At 39.8% G+C, this 14,749-nt stretch overlaps 1 pseudogene; it reads right to left on the bottom strand.

Annotated features, from left to right (window-relative positions):
• Nucleotides 1-7,545: 7,545 nt before the first annotated feature.
• Nucleotides 7,546-9,745, bottom strand: LOC100672603 (vesicle-associated membrane protein 3-like; annotated as a pseudogene).
• Between the last annotated feature and the right edge of the window lie 5,004 nt (nt 9,746-14,749).

The following is a 14,749-nucleotide window of genomic DNA, read 5'->3' as shown; positions in this document are numbered from 1 at the left end:
AAAAAAAAAAAAAAGATTTTAAAGACAGATTGCAATGTTATGTTGGGCTATCTCCCATTAACACACCAACAAATGGGGCCTGCCTCCATGAATCATTTGTTAAGGAAGTGGCTTCAAAATGTCTTAGCAGTTTGAGGTTCGTGGAGGTGGCCCAGACCAGGTGAGTGGGCCACTGTCCTGCTCCCTGCCCACCACTATCACCTGTACTCCGTGAAGCTCGACAAATGCACCTCATTTATACATGCCATTCCATTTGAACAGGGGTCTGTGTGGGCAGAAGGTTCACTTAAACACGAATCCAAAAGAAATTTTGAAAACCACAGACATTGTTTTGGATATTGATGAAGACATGTTGTCAATTAAAAATTGGCTTACAGTCCACAGAAGGAGCACACCATTACATTCCAGGTGTGTTTCCTGAGAATCCTGCCCTGGACCCTGATGGTGACTTGATCAGGTCCACATGAAAACCACTTCTTAGAGCAGGCCGCTCTGCAGAGAGCTGGGCTCACACTTCATATACTGTCCTTTGCTGTTATTGTTTCAGAGACTGGCTGTTTCCCAGAGTTCCCACATTTTAAGCACTCTGAGTAGATTCTAGGATTTTCATATGCAGAATATTCATAACTAAATAGGATCCTCCTTTAAGTGCAGAGGCGCTGCTTTGCACTCACTAGAATGGTTTAATATGGTATGTTTTCCACAAATTATATCATAGGTAGAACTTTATAGATCCATGGACTGAGTGGCTACTTCTAACATTCTCAAGGGGGTGGAGACCTAAATTAAAAAAATATAAACATATTAATAAATATACATATGTAAATATAAATAGAACTACAACTATAAATAATGAGAAAATTTTGTACATTAATTTCGTGCTTCTATTCAAGGTGGTCCTTTGCTGCAGACAATAACAGTAGTAACTGTACTGATAACTTCAAGGATTTTCATAGCTTTGTGGGCAACACTATTACTTTTAGAGAGAAAGCTGACATGAGTCCAGGCACGAAGATGACTAACATTGTCATCTTTCAAATCCCACCACTTTCAATCCCTGATTATCTTCTAGAAGGTTTTTAGCCTGTAGCTTTTCTGGTCTCCTTGCATATCATTCTCTCCTAAATTGTCCTTTTGGCTCCATTTCTGTGTCAATGAATTGTCTTTTTTTTATATACCTTTATTGTGCTTTAAGTGAAAGTTTACAAATCAAGTGAGTCGCTCACACAAAAACTTATATACACCTTGCTACACACTCCCAATTACTCTCCCCCTAATGAGACAACCCGCTCTCTCCCTCCCCTCTCTCTTTTCATGTCCATTTCACCAGCTTCTAAACCTCCTCCACCCTCTCATCTCCCCTCCAGGCAGGAGATGCCAACATAGTCTCATGTGTCCACCTGAGCCAAGAAGCTGACTCCTCACCAGCATCCCTCACCAACCCATTGTCCAGTCCAATCCATGTCTGAAGAGTTGGCTTTGGGAATGGTTCCTGTCCTGGGCCAAAAGAGGGTCTTGGGTCCGTGACCACCGGGGTTCTTCTAGTCTCAGTCAGACCATTAAGTCTGGTCTTTTTATGGGAATTTGGGGTCTGCATCCCTCTGCTCTCCTGCTCCCTCAGGGGTTCTCTGTTGTGCTCCCTCTTAGGGCAGTCATCGATTGTAGCTGGGCACCATCTAGTTCTTCTGGTCTCAGGATGATGTAGTCTCTAGTTCATGTTGCCCTTTCTGTCTCTTGGGCTTATAATTGCCTTCTGCCCTTGGTGTTCTTCATTCTCTTTTGATCCAAGTGTGTTGAGACAAACCGATGCATCTTAGATGGTTGCTTGCTAGCAATTAAGACCCCAGATGTCACTCTTCAAAGAGGGATGCAGAATGTTTTCTTAATAGATTTTATTATGCCAATTGGCTTAGATGTCCCCTGAAACCATGGTCCCCAAACCCCTGCCCCTGCTATCCTGGCCTTTGAAGCATTCAGTTTATTCAGGAAACTTCTTTGCTTTTGGTTTAGCCCAGTTGTGCTGACCTCCCCTGTATTTTGTGTTGTCTTTCCGTTCACCTAAAGTATTTCTTATCTACTATCTAATTAGTGAATACCCCTCTTCTACCCTCCCTCCTTCCCCCCTCTCATAACCACAAAAGAATGTTTTCTTCTCAGTTTAAACTCTTTCTCAAGTTCTTATAATAGTGGTCTTATACAAATATTTGTCTTTTTGCAACTGACTAATTTCACTTAGCATAATACCTTCCAGGTTCCTCCATGTTATGAAAGGTTTCACAGATTCATCACTGTACTTTATCGATGTGTAGTATTCCATTATGTGAATTTATAATAATTTATTTATCCATTCATCCATTGATGGGCACCTTGGTTGCTTCCATCTTTTTGCTATTGTAAACAGTGCTGCAATAAGCATGGGTGTGCATATATCTGTTCGTGTAAAGGCTCTTATTTCTCTAGGATATATTCCAAGGACTGGGATTGCTGGATCATATGGTAGTTCTATTTCTATCTTTTTAAGGAAGTGCCAAATTGATTTCCAAAGTAGTTGTGCCATTTGACATTCCCACCAGCAGTGTAGAAGTGTTCAAATCTCTCCACAGCCTCTCCAACACTTATTCTTTTGTGTTTTTTTGATTAATGCCAGCCTTGCTGGAGTGAGATGAAATCTCATTGTAGTTTTGATCTGCATTTCTCTAATGGCTAATGATCATGAACATTTCCTCATGTATCTGTTAGCTACCTGAATGCTTCTTTAGTGAAGTGTCTGTTCATATCTTTTGCCCATTTTTTAATTGGGTTGTCTTTTTGTAGTTGAGTTTTTGCAGTATCATGTAGATTTTAGAAATCAGGCACTGACTGGAAATGTCATAGCTAAAAACTTTTTCCCAGTCCGTAGGTAGTCTTTTTACTCTTTCGGTGAAGTCTTTGGATGAGCATAGGTGTTTGATTTTTAGGAGCTCCCAGTTATCTAGTTTTTCTTCTGCATTCTTTATAATGTTTTGTATACTGTTCATGCCATGTATTAGGGCTCCTAATGATGCCCCTATTTTTCCTTCCATGATATTTATCGTTTTATGTTTTTATGTCTTTGATCCATTTTGAGCTCATTTTTCTGCATGGAGTGAGGTATGGGTCTTGTTTCATTTTTTTGCAAATGGATATCCAGTTAAGCCACCACCATTTGTTAAAAAGACTGCCTTTTCCCCATTTAGCTGTTTTGGGGCCTTTGTCAAATATCATCTGCTCATATGTGGATGGATTTATGTCTGGATTCTCAATTCTGTTCCATTGGTCTATGTATCTGTTGTTGTACCAGTACCAGGCTGTTTTGACTACTGTGGCGGTATAATAGGTTCTAAAATCAGGTAAAGTAAGGCCTCCCACTCTGTTCTTCTTTTTCAGTAATGCCTTATTTATCCAGGGCCTCTTTCCCTTCCATATGAAGTTGGTGGTTGTTTCTCCATCTCATTGAAAAATATCATTGGAATTTGGATTGGAGTTGCATTAAATCTGTAGATTGCTTTTGGGAGAATAGACTTTTTTTAATGTTAAGTCTTCCTATCCATGAGCAAGGTATTTTTTCCACTTATGTAAGTCTCTTTTGGTTTCCTGCAGAAATGTACTGTAGTTTTCTTTGTATAAGTCTTTTACATTTCTGGTAAGATTTATTCCTAATTATTTTATCTTCTTGAGAGCTAATGTAAATGGCATTGATTTGGTGATTTCCTCTTCGATGTTCCTTTTTTGGGGGGGGGTTAGTTTTTTTTTTTTAATTAATTTTTATTAAGCTTCAAGGGAACATTTACCATTCCAATCAGTCTGTCACATGTAAGTTTACATACATCTTACTCCCTTCTTCCACTTGCTCTCCCCCTATTGAGTCAGCCCTTTCAGTCTCTCGTTTTGTGCCAATTTTGCCATCTTCCCTCTCTCTCTATCTTCCCATCCCCCCTCCAGTCTAGAGTTGCCAACACACTCTCCAGTGTCCACCTGCTTTAATTAGCTCACTCTTCATCAGCATCTCTCTCCCCCCCGCTGAGCAGTCCTTTTCATGCCTGATGAGTTGTCTTCGGGGATGGTTCCTGTCCTGTGCCATCAGAAGGTCTGGGGAGCATTGCCTCCGGGATTCCTCTAGTCGCAGTCATACCTTTAAGTATGGTCTTTTTATGAGAATTTGGGGTCTGTAACCCATTGGTCTCCTGCTACCTCAGGAGTTGTCTGTTGTGCTCCCTGACAGGGCAGACATCGATTGTGGCCGGGCACCAACTAGTTCTTCTGGTCTCAGGATAATGTAGGTCTCTGGTTCATGTGGCCCTTTCTGTCTCTTGGGTTCTTAGTTGTCGTGTGACCTTGGTGTTCTTCCTTTGCCTTTGCTCCAGGTGGGTTGAGACCAATTGATGTATCTTAGATGGCCGCTTGTTGACATTTAGGACCCCAGACGCCACATTTCAAAGTGGGATGCAGAATGATTTCATAATAGAATTGTTTTGCCCATTGACTTAGAAGTCACCTCAAACCATGTTCCCCAGACCCCAGCCCCTGCTCCGCTGACCTTTGAAGCTTTCATTTTATCCCGGAAACCTCTTTGCCAATTAGACTGACCTTCCTTGTATTGAGTGTTGTCTTTCCCTTCACCCAAAGCAGTTCTTATCTACTGATTGATCAATAAAAAACCCTCTCCCTTCCTCCGTCCCTCCCCCCTTTGTAACCACAAAAGTATGTGTTCTTCTCCGTTTTTTCTATTTCTCAAGATCTTATAATAGTGGTCTTATACAATATTTGTCCTTTTGCCTCTGACTCATTTCGCTCAGCATAATGCCTTCCAGATTCCTCCATGTTATGAAATGTTTCAGAGATTCGTCACTGTTCTTTATCGATGCGTAGTATTCCATTGTGTGAATATACCACAATTTATTTACCCATTCATCCGTTGATGGACACCTTGGTTGCTTCCAGCTTTTTGCTATTGTAAACAGAGCTGCAATAAACATGGGTGTGCATATATCTGTTTGTGTGAAGGCTCTTGTATCTCTAGGGTATATTCCTAGGAGTGGGATTTCTGGGTTGTATGGTAGTTCTATTTCTAACTGTTTAAGATAACGCCAGATAGATTTCCAAAGTGGTTGTACCATTTTACAATCCCACCAGCAGTGTATGAGAGTTCCAATCTCTCTGCAGCCTCTCCAACATTTATTATTTTGTGTTTTTTGGATTAATGCCAGTCTAGTTGGTGTGAGATGGAATCTCATCGTAGTTTTAATTTGCATTTCTCTAATGGCTAATGATCGGGAGCATTTTCTCATGTGTCTGTTGGCTGCCTGAATATCTTCTTTAGTGAAATGTGTGTTCATATCTTTTGCCCACTTTTTGATTGGGTTGTTTGTCTTTTTGTGGTTGAGTTTTGACAGAATCATGTAGATTTTAGAGATCAGGCGCTGGTCTGAGATGTCATAGCTGAATATTCTTTCCCAGTCTGTAGGTGGTCTTTTTACTCTTTTGGTGAAGTCTTTAGATGAGCATAGGTGTTTGATTTTTAGGAGCTCCCAGTTATCTGGTTTCTCTTCATCCTTTTTGGTAATGTTTTGTATTTTGTTTATGCCCTGTATTAGGGCTCCTAGGGTAGATCCTATTTTTTCTTCCATGATCTTTATCGTTTTAGTCTTTATGTTTAGGTCTTTGATCCACTTGGAGTTAGTTTTTGTGCATGGTGTGAGGTATGGGTCCTGTTTCATTCTTTTGCAAATGGATATCCAGTTATGCCAGCACCATTTGTTAAAAAGACTATCATTTCCCCAATTGACTGACACTGGTCCTTTGTCAAATATCAGCTGCTCATACATGGATGGATTTATATCTGGATTCTCAATTCTGTTCCATTGGTCTGTGTGCCTGTTGTTGTACCAGTACCAGGCTATTTTGACTACTGTAGCTCTATAATAGGTTCTGAAATCAGGTAGAGTGAGGCCTCCCACTTTCTTCTTCTTTTTCAGTAATGCTTTGCTTATCCAGGGGTTCTTTCCCTTCCATATGAAATTAGTGATTTGTTTCTCTATCCCCTTAAAATATGACATTGGTATTTGGATTGGAAGTGCGTTATATGTATAGATGGCTTTTGGTAGAATAGACATTTTTACTATGTTAAGTCTTCCTATCCATGAGCAGGGTATGTTTTTCCACTTAAGTATGTCCTTTTGAATTTCTTGTAGCAGAGTTTTATAGTTTTCTTTGTATAGGTCTTTTACATCCTTGGTAAGATTTATTCCTAAGTATTTTATCTTCTTGGGGGCTACTGTGAATGGTATTGATTTGGTTATTTCCTCTTCGGTGTTCTTTTTGTTGATGTAGAGGAATCCAAGTGATTTTTGTATGTTTATTTTATAACCTGAGACTCTGCCAAACTCTTCTATTAGTTTCAGTAGTTTTCTGGAGGATTCCTTAGGGTTTTCCATGTATACGATCATGTCATCTGCAAATAGTGATAGCTTTACTTCCTCCTTGCCAATCTGGATACCCTTTATTTCTTTGTCTAGCCTAATTGCCCTGGCTAGGACTTCAAGTACGATGTTGAATAAGAGCGTTGATAAAGGGCATCCTTGTCTGGTTCCCGTTCTCAAGGGAAATGCTTTCAGGTTCTCTCCATTTAGAGTGATATTGGCTGTTGGCTTTGCATAGATGCCCTTTATTATGTTGAGGAATTTTCCTTCAATTCCTATTTTGGTAAGAGTTTTTATCATAAATGGGTGTTGAACTTGGTCAAATGCCTTTTCTGCATCTATTGATAAGATCATGTGGTTTTTATCTTTGTTTTATTTATGTGATGGGTTACATTAATGGTTTTTCTGATATTAAACCAGCCTTGCATACCTGGTATAAATCCTACTTGATCATGGTGAATTATTTTTTTGATGTGTTGTTGGATTCTATTGGCTAGAATTTTGTTGAGGATTTTTGCATCTATGTTCGTGAGGGATATAGGTCTATAATTTTCTTTTTTTGTAATGTCTTTACCTGGTTTTGGTATCAGGGAGATGGTAGCTTCATAGAATGAGTTGGGTAGTATTCCGTCATTTTCTATGCTTTGAAATACCTTCAGTAGTAGTGGTGTTAAGTCTTCTCTGAAGGTTTGGTAGAACTCTGCAGTGAAGCCGTCTGGGCCAGGACTTTTTTTTGTTGGGAGTTTTTTGATTACCGTTTCTATCGCTTTTTTTGTTATGGGTCTATTTAGTTGTTCTACTTCTGAATGTGTTAGTTTAGGTAGGTAGTATTGTTCCAAGAATTTATCCATTTCTTCTAGGTTTTCAAATTTGTTAGAGTACAATTTTTCGTAGTAATCTGAAATGATTCTTTTAATTTCATTTGGTTCTGTTGTGATGTGGTCCTTCTCGTTTCTTATTCGGGTTATTTGTTTCCTTTCCTGTTTTTCTTTAGTCAGTCTAGCCAATGGTTTATCAATTTTGTTAATTTTTTCAAAGAACCAGCTTTTGGCTTTGTTAATTCTTTCAATTGTTTTTCTGTTCTCTAATTCATTTAGTTCAGCTCTAATTTTTTTTTTTTTATGTTTATAAACACTTTATTCAGTCCATTATAACGGGAAAGTTCCCAGCTAAGTGCACAGGTACAAGCGAGGTATCCTAGGTTAACGCAGGAGCCAGTGGGTTACATGGGACTCAACATTGAGGCCACCGAGAGAGCACCACAGTTCAGAGTCAGACCTGGCCAGAGACCCTGTGCTGACGACAGCTAATGTCCCAACACTGACAGCTGCTCCCTGCTCTCACTGTAAGGCAAGTCTTCAACATTACATCATTTTAGTGATGTTAGGGGACAGGTATTAAAGAAATGGAAGCAGTGTCCTGGGACACCTCAGCTGTTCTTGCTTTTAAGTCACATAATAGCTTATGAATAAGAATTTTAGAACATTCCAATAACAATAGGCCACAGAGTGGTGAACCTCTGTGTGGCTCCCTTGTGCCCCCTTGCCTGTTTTCCTTCATACCTGCACTCCGGTCTTTAAGCTGCATGCCCTGAGGTTGGAAGTCTCACGGTGCACAACAAAGGCTCTCAAATGGCAGCAGCTATTACCAAGCAGCACCCTGTGCAAACAGTTTATCACATCAGGGTCTCTGGTTAGCTATCCTCTGTAAAAACCATCCACTCCTGACCGATGCCTAATTGAAAGCGTAATTTAGAAGACTGATTCAGGAAGTGGAACATGGAGTAAAAATAGGAAACAAACTCCAAAAAGCAACTGTCTAAGAGGATTGGGCCAGATAGGGATCAAATGCATAGAGGGTCTTACTTGAAGCTACAGAGTTGTTTCTCATGTAATTCTTGGAGCCCACAGCCAATAATCTGCAAACTGCTGGATAACACTGCCTATCTATGGTATGAGACGGATAGAATCTGGCACAAACCTCCTCCAGCTCCTGGGAAAACGCTGAATTGGAAGGGCAGTCACATCATCTACAGCATCTCAAAGGCAAGGATGGCCTGCCAAGACGTAGAGGCTTTGGCACAATATTACAGTTTTAATTTTGAAGGGCACCCTGAGTTCCATTTGGCACTTTTCTGCATTTATCTGTCAGGAACAGACTTACAGGACATTTACTGGGATTTAACTTTTTGGCAAAATAGAAACTTTGGTCATAGCCATAGTTCTGTAGAAACAGTGCTTTTAAAGGTGTTATTATTTCTGACTAAAATACTATTTTTTAGCAAGTCATACAGAATAATAAGATAAACATCTTCATATCTAATATAAGAGCAAAAGTCCTTTACCAGCATCTTATTTTAAATTCAACAAAAACACCAGTAATGCTTATAAACAGTAGTGGGTTCTTTTAGAGGGACTCAGAAAAATATCAAAATAAGGCACGGCCTGTTCCTTTCCCAGATTTAGACTAGGTAGTAGTGTTCTTTCAGGAAGGCACAAGTCGGAAATCTGATTACACAAAGGTTTAAGATGTGGCTCTGAAGACAATATCATCTGAAGAGGGCAGCTAACTTGGAACACACTCCCTTAACTGGAATCAACAGGAATTAATCAGTGACAACGTTTCTTGTAGATTATAACACTTTGCAACTTTAGAAGTCCTCTTCATCAGCCCGTATGTAAATTTGTAAGGACACTGTACAAAATGTGGGCTGGACCGACCACAGTTCTAGTTTCGAGTGCATATTAAAAAAACAGAGGCACATTTCATAGAAATCAAAGTTTATATTAACTAACCAAAAAATAATCATTTTAGAAATAACAGTAGATAAGCTTGATAACATAGCAGGTTGTAAGTCAAAAGTCTTAGAGAGGCTTCTTGGACAGCAGACTTGTGTTTCACAGGATATTCATGGAGAAAGACTCCACACGATGATGATGATGAAGAAGATAACCACAATGGTAATCCCAATTGCCCACATCGTGCAATTCTTCCATCAATATTTCCTCTTCAACTTGGCAGCACTTGTTTCAAACTGGGATGCTCCTGCCTGCAGCGTGTCTGCACGATCGTCTAGCTCAGAAAGCTTTTGATCTCTTTCCAATACCTTGTCCACGTTGACACGCATGATGTCCACCACCTCATCCACTTGGTTTTGTGTCTGCTGCAGTCTTCGATTACTGCCAGAGGCAGCGCTTGAACCTGCAGGCACACCTGTAGACATTTCGGCGGCAGTAGAGACGGTGGGCGAAGGTCGGCGATAGCAAACAGCCGAGACCACAGCCGAGGAGAGGGCTCAGCTCTAATTTTTATTATTTGTTTTCTTCTGGTGCCTGATGGGTTCTTTTGTTGCTCAGTTTCTATTTGTTCAAGTTGTCGGGACAGTTCTCTGATTTTGGCTCTTTCTTCTTTTTGTATGTGTGCATTTATCGATATAAATTGACCTCTGAGCACTGCTTTTGCTGTGTCCCAGAGGTTTTGATAGGAAGTATTTTCATTCTCGTTGCTTTCTAAGAATTTCCTTATTCCCGCCTTGATGTCTTCTATAACCCAGTCTTTTTTCAGGAGGGTATTGTTCAGTTTCCAAGTATTTGATTTCTTTTCCCTAGTTTTTCTGTTATTGATTTCTAGCTTCATTGCCTTGTGGTCTCAGAAGATGCTTTGTAATATTTCGATGTTTTGGATTCTGCAAAGATTTGTTTTATGACCTAATATGTGGTCTATTCTAGAGAATGTTCCATGTGTGCTAGAAAAAAAGTATACTTTGCAGCAGTTGGGTGGAGAGTTCTGTATAAGTCAATGAGGTCAAGTTGGTTGATTGTTGTAAGTAGGTCTTCCGTGTCTCTGTTGAGCTTCTTACTGGATGTCCTGTCCTTCTCCGAAAGTGGTGTGTTGAAGTCTCCTACTATAAATGTGGAGGTGTCTATCTCACTTTTCAATTCTGTTAAAATTTGATTCATGTATCTTGCAGCCCTGTCATTAGCTGCGTAAATATTTAATATGGTTATGTCTTCCTGACCAATTGTCCCTTTTATCATTATATAGTGTCCTTCTTTATCCTTTGTGGTGGATTTAAGTCTAAAGTCTATTTTGTCAGAAATTAATATTGCTACTCCTCTTCTTTTTTGCTTATTATTTGCTTGATATATTTTTTTCCATCCTTTGAGTTTTAGTTTGTTTGTGTCTCTAAGTCTAAGGTGTGTCTCTTGTAGGCAGCATATAGATGGATCGTGTTTCTTTATCCAGTCCGTGACTCTCTGTCTCTTTATTGGTGCATTTAGTCCATTTACATTCAGTGTAATTATAGATAAATAAGTTTTTAGTGCTGTCATTTTGATGCCTTTTCATGTGGGTTGTTGGCCATTTCATTTTTCCACATACTTTTTTGTGCTGAGATGGTTTTCTTAGTAGATTGTGAGATCCTCATTTTCATAATGTTTAACTTTATGTTAGTTGAGTCGTTACGTTTTTCTTGGCTTTTGTCTTGAGTTATGGAATTGATATTCCTTTTTGTGGTTACCTTATTATTTACCCCTATTTTTCTAAGTAAAAACCTAACTTGTATCGTTCTATATCGCCTTGTATCACTCTCCATCTGGCAGTTCAATGCCTCCTATATTTAGTCCCTCTTTTTGATTATAGTGATCGTTTATCTATTGATTTCCATGATTCCCTGTTATGTGTATTATTTTGTTTATTTATTTATTTTTTAGAGTTAATCTTAATTTGTTTGTTTTTGTGCTTTCCCTATTTGAGTTGCGTTGATATCAGGACGTTCTGTTTTGTGACCTTGTATTGTGCTGGTACCTGATATTATTGGTCATCAGGCCAAACAATCTCCTTTAGCATTTCTTGCAGTCTTGGTTTAGTTTTTGCAAATTCTCTAAACTTGTGTTTATCTGTAAGTATCTTAATTTCTCCTTCATATTTCAGAGAGAGTTTTGCTGGATATATGATCCTTGGTTGGCAGTTTTTCTCCTTCAGTGCTCTGTATATGTCATCCCATTGCCTTCTTGCCTGCATGGTTTCTGCTGAGTAGTCTGAACTTATTCTTATTGATTCTCCCTTGAAGGAAACCTTTCTTTTCTCCCTGGCTGCTTTTAAAATTTTCTGTTTATCTTTGGTTTTGGTGAGTTTGATGATAATATGTCTTGGTGTTTTTCTTTTTGGATCAATTTTAAATGGGGTTCGATGAGCATCTTGGATAGATATCCTTTCGTCTTTCATGATGTCAGGGAAGTTTTCTGTCAGGAGTTCTTCAACTATTTTCTCTGTGTTTTCTGTCCCCCCTCCCTGTTCTGGGACTCCAATCACTCGCAAGTTATCCTTCTTGATAGAGTTCCACATGATTCTTAGGGTTTCTTCATTTTTTTTAATTCTTTTATCTGATTTTTTTTCAGCTATGTTGATGTTGATTCCCTGGTCCTCCAGATGTCCCAGACTGCATTCTAATTGCTCGAGTCTGCTCCTCTGACTTCCTATTGCGTTGTCTAATTCTGTAATTTTATTGTTAATCTTTTGGATTTCTACATGCTGTCTCTCTATGGATTCTTGCAACTTATTAATTTTTCCACTATGTTCTTGAATAATCTTTTTGAGTTCTTCAACAGTTTTATCAGTGTGTTCCTTGGCTTTTTCTGCAGTTAGCCTAATTTCATTTGTGATGTCTTTAAGCATTCTGTAAATTAGTTTTTTATATTCTGTATCTGATAATTCCAGGATTGTATCTTCATTTGGGAAAGATTTTGATTCTTTTGTTTGGGGGCTTGGAGAAGCTGTCATGGTCTGTTTCTTTATGTGGTTTGATATGGACTGCTGTCTCCGAGCCTTCACTGGGAAACTAGTTTTTCCAGGTAATCAGCTAAAAAAAAATGCAGTCAGATCCCTATCTGAATTCTCCCTCTGGCTCAGGGTATTCGGATGTTAATGAAGCCCCCTGGGGAGGGTGGGAGAGGGATCAGAGAGCTAGGAGTGTAGCACCTCAGAATATAGAGCTGATTCCAGCGTTCACGCTCCGCCCACGCCTGCCAAAATCCCGGCGGGACGGCTCCTTGGCTGAGACGCTGCTCTCCCCGCTCCAAGACCAGTCACTTCCTCTCGGGGACTTCTCCCTCCGGTGCGCTGCACCGCTCGCGCAAATTGGGTGGGCGTGCCTGCACGAATGGCTGGGCCCGCCCCCGGGGTCGCTTTAGGGAAATATAGCTGATCCCCACGCTCGCGCCATGCCTGCTTCCCACCAAACTCCCGGCGGGATGGCTCCCCGGCTGGAACGTTGCTCTCCCCACTCCAAGATCAGTCACTGCCTCCCGGGTGCTTCTCCCACCGGCTGCGCCACAACACCGCCCGCGCCAACCAGCTAGGCTCCCTCTCGGGATGAGTTTGGGGGGTAGGGCTGGGCCCCTTGTCTGTGCCGTCTGCCCCCCCGGGCTCTGCCCCAGATCGGGCTCCGAAGGTCACCTGCCTGGTACGCTGGCTCCTGGTTCTGAAAACGATCGCTGTCTGCCTGTATTTGTTCGTTCTCCATCTCTAAGTCTGTGTTTGTTGTTCAGAGTTCGTAGATTGTTATGTATGTGATTGATTCACTTGTTTTTCCGAGTCTTTGTTGCAAGAGGGATCCGCGGTAGCATCCACCTAGTCCGCCATCTTGGTCCCGCCTCTAGTTTTTTCTTCAATGTTCTTTTTGTTGGTGTAGAGGAATACAACTGATTTTTGTATGTTTATCTTGTATCCTGATACTCTGCTGAACTCTTCTATTTGTTTCAGTAGTTTTCTTGAGGATTCCTTAGGGTTTTCTGTGTATAAGATCATGTCATCTGCAAATAGAGATACTTTTACTTCTTCCTGGCCAGTCTGGATGCCCTTTATTTCTTTATGTTGCCTAATTGCTCTGGCTAGGACCTCCAGCAGAATGTTGAATAAGAGTGGTGATAAAGGGCATCCTTGCCTGGTTCCCAATCTCAATGGGAAAGTGTTCAGGCTCTCACCATTTAGGGTAATGTTGGCTGTTGGCTTTGTATAAATGCCCTTTATTATGTTGAGGAATTTTCCTTCTATTGCTATTTTTGCTGAGAGTTTTTATCATGAATGGGTGTTGAACTCTGTCAAATGCCTTTTCTGCATCAATTGATACAATCATGTGATTCTTGTCTTTTGTTTTATTTATGTGGTGGATCACATTAATTGTTTTTCTAACGTGGAACCATCCCTGCATTAAAAAAATGTATGAATCCTACCTGGTCATGGTGGATTATTTTTTTTGATATGTTGTTGAATTCTGGTCACTAGAATTTTGTTGAGGATTTTTGCATCTACGTTCATGAGGGACATGGGTCTATAATTTTCTTTTCTTGTGGTGTTTTTACCTGGTTTTGATATCAGGAATATGGTGGCTTCATAGAATGAGTTGGTAGTATTCCATTCTTTTGCATGCTCTGAACTACCTTTAGTAGTAGTCGTGTTAACTCTTCTCTGAAAGTTTGGTAGAGCTCTGCAGTGAAGCTGTCCAGGCCAGGGCTTTTTTTCTTGGGAGTCTTTTGATTACCTTTTCAATCTCTTCTTTGTTATGGGTCTATTTAGTTTTTCTACCTTTGTTTGTGTTAGCTTAGGTGGGTAGTGTGTTTCTAGGGATTCATCCATTTCTTCTAGGTTTTCAAATTTGTTTGAGTACAGTTTTTCATAGTAATCTGATATGATTCTTTTAATTTCAGTTGGGTCTGTTGTAATATCGCCCACCTCATTGCTTATTCAAGTTATTTGCTTCCTCTCCTGTTTTTCTTTTGTCAGGTTGGCCAGTGGTTTATCAATTTTTGTTGATTTTTTTTAAAAAAACAGTTTTTGGTCTTGTTAATTCTTTCAATTGTTTTTCTGGTTTCTATTTCATTTAGTTCAGCTATGACACAGTAAGCAAGCACAAACTAATACAATAACTTACAGATGGCTTGGAGACAACAGTCAATGTCAAGTCACATAAAGAAACAGACCATGATCACCTCAACAGGCTCTCAAAACAAAGAATCCAGGGATCTTCTAGATGAAAGTACATTCCTGGAATTACCAGAGCCAGAATACAAAAGTTTAACATACAGAACCTTCAAGGCATCAGGAAGGAAATGAGGCAATATGCAGAACAACCAAGGAACACACAAATAAAGCAATTGAAGAAATTAGAAAGATTATTCAGGAACATAATGAAAAGTTTAATAATCTGGAAAAATCCATAGATAGGAATCAGAAATTCAAAAGATTAAAAATAAAATTACAGAAGTAGACAACTCAATAGAAAGTCAGAGGAGCAGAATCAAGCAAGTAGAAGC

The sequence above is a fragment of the Loxodonta africana genome, chromosome 2, assembly GCF_030014295.1.
Source record: "Loxodonta africana isolate mLoxAfr1 chromosome 2, mLoxAfr1.hap2, whole genome shotgun sequence".
In the NCBI taxonomy this organism is placed as follows: Eukaryota; Metazoa; Chordata; class Mammalia; order Proboscidea; family Elephantidae; genus Loxodonta; species Loxodonta africana.
The sequence above is the reverse complement of the archived record's forward strand: the minus strand, read 5'-3'. Positions and strand labels throughout refer to the sequence as shown.